The sequence below is a fragment of the Etheostoma cragini genome, chromosome 11 (assembly GCF_013103735.1).
Source record: "Etheostoma cragini isolate CJK2018 chromosome 11, CSU_Ecrag_1.0, whole genome shotgun sequence".
NCBI lineage: Eukaryota > Metazoa > Chordata > Actinopteri > Perciformes > Percidae > Etheostoma > Etheostoma cragini.
In genome coordinates this window covers 2,358,722-2,361,127 of record NC_048417.1, presented here as the reverse complement: position 1 = coordinate 2,361,127, position 2,406 = coordinate 2,358,722, and the positions used below count along the sequence as shown (strand labels likewise).

Genomic DNA, 2,406 nt, shown 5'->3' with positions numbered 1-2,406 from the left:
CCCCCTGGTCTCCCTGGTCCTTACCTGAGACTCTACACCTGTGTCCCTGCCCACCCCCCCCTCCCCCCAAGATTTATGCCTATGGTTACACCAACTAATTCAGACCAGAGCAAACCGTGTGCTGTGAAAAGGAACCAAAAACGTCTGAACATGCTACACTGTGCTATGTTTGGCCTTTGGTCCGAACCAAGCCAACTACAGATGTGAACGCCAGTGTGATCAGCGTGAGCAGACCAAGAGCTCTTACGTAGTCTAAGGTTTTAGCTTTCATTAAAGCAGCACAGTGAGAAAGTCCCACACATCCTGCCATTGTGTTTTTTAATGAAGAGGTCAAGTTTGGGCAAAGGAAGCGGCCGTGTGAAAGAAATGAGTGGTTGGGTATTTGGCACAAAGGTACAAGGATTTGGGTAAATTGACCTTAAAATCCCTCCTGTCTCAACTTCCAGGGCAACCTAACACTCTGGCTCTCTCCTGTTGTCACCCAGTAGAGACATCTTACTGACAAGATTTAAAGCTTTTCTCACATCCAGCTGAGAGCAAACACACCTAAGGGTGGACACACACACACACACACACACACACACACACACGCACACACACACACACACACACACACGCACACACACACACACACACACACACACAGGTCTGACCATTTGTTTGCAGCTGCCAGGTTAAATCTGGGCCACATATTAGTCTTATCTCCAGACAGAGATTTATAGCTGTAGTGTGTACTTGCGATAACTGTCCCAGCTAAGAGTTATGATTTATCAGGAGTTCAGATTCCCAACATGTTAGGTCATATTTGAATGACAGCACATAGGAAAGAGCTTTATCTGATTCAAAAAAATAAATAATTCATTATAAAAAAGTCTTGCAGGCCTGACTGAGTGCCGATAGTGATCGAGCTTGACCCTGTAGTGGTCACTCCCTTGTTTTCATCTCAGGCTTGTTAGCAAATTGCTTCCTGCCAAAGCTACGACATGTTCAGCTGAAATGTTTGGAAAAGGAAATGCTGCTGTGATTTCTGGAGATGGAAAGTTCCAGTGTTGTATATATAGACATTGGGAGAGAACAGGAGTTATGTCTCCTACCAAAAAAAAAGTGACCTGTGACTTCCAGAAAGTCACGTTATCAGCAAGTCTGTAGCTTTCGCTTTCTCGCTGTTTTTCTGAAACACAGCGACAGAGAGAACTGAGAGGGATGTAGTGAACACAAAGGAAAGAAATGTTGGACCCTATGTTCTGGCTACATATTTATCCTCAATAAGACCTGTACATACAGGAGACATAATGGCGGGATCATTATATAATAGGGTACCTACTGTGTTCACTTCTTTCCTATACATTCTACAAAATAGTCCATATGAACACTAACAGAGTTAAGGGGACCTTGTTTCTGAAAAATAAATTTTGAATTGATAGATTTTGTTTGCACTTCAAACAAAATGTAAATGTTCTGCATCAATTTATGATGGACATGTCTAGGTACTTCCTGCTTCATCTTCCTACACTCTTTCTGGATATTGAGGAAGACGAGACCATCATCTAATGTAGGCACAGAGTCCCAACATGTGACTGGTGTCCAGTGTTAAAAACAAATACAAAAACCAATACCATTGGGCCGGTCTGCCTGTTTTATGGGCCGGTCAGACAAAAGGGGAAAAAAGACGGTTGTATCGACCCCAAAAGGCACGTCTTTAGATGGCCAATGCAGGCCCCTGTTCCTTAAATCCTCCAAATCTACTGGCTCTTCTGGTGCTACAAGTTAAATATTGCAATGCAAAGACAAATAAGAAAGGTGCATGGGCCGGGCTTATCATTTCCTCTACTTTGCTCTACTCCAGGCCTGGCCAAAGCCCCCACCTCATACTGAGCATGGCCTGTCTGCCCTGCAGAACTGGCATTTCCTGTGAGTAAAATGGGGATTTGGCAAAGCTGGCAAGCAGCACCCACTTGATTAATGGATACCAGATGAAGGTTGCATATATACTGTGTGTACCTACGTACCCTATATGTGTTCAGGTGTGCCAATCCTCCTGTAAAGCTCTCGTGGCACTTTTACAACCCTGCAGGAACTTCAGCTTAATCCATTTTCCCTCCCATTTTCTTCTATGTGCTCTTTGCCTTTTAAAAACAAGATGAATCAACAGACGGCTCCATCCAGAGGTCTTTTATTTTTAGAGGCAGGGCGATCTCTACGACGCAAGAGTTTATCCAACATAAACACATCCTGGTACAAAGAGCACTTGTTTAGACATTCTTCACATTTTTTTGCAACATAAAGTTCCCAAACTCTACCTACACAGACACACACACACACAGACACACTCCCACAGACACACACACACACAGACACACTCCCACAGACACAGACACACACACACACACACACACACACACACAG

The 2,406-nt window shown here is 44.0% G+C and overlaps 1 protein-coding gene across 10 annotated transcripts in view; it reads right to left on the bottom strand.

The window, feature by feature from the left end:
* tns1b (tensin 1b) overlaps positions 1 to 2,406 on the bottom strand; it is a 202,280-nt gene that overhangs the window by 124,473 nt on the left and 75,401 nt on the right. The window lies entirely within an intron of this gene.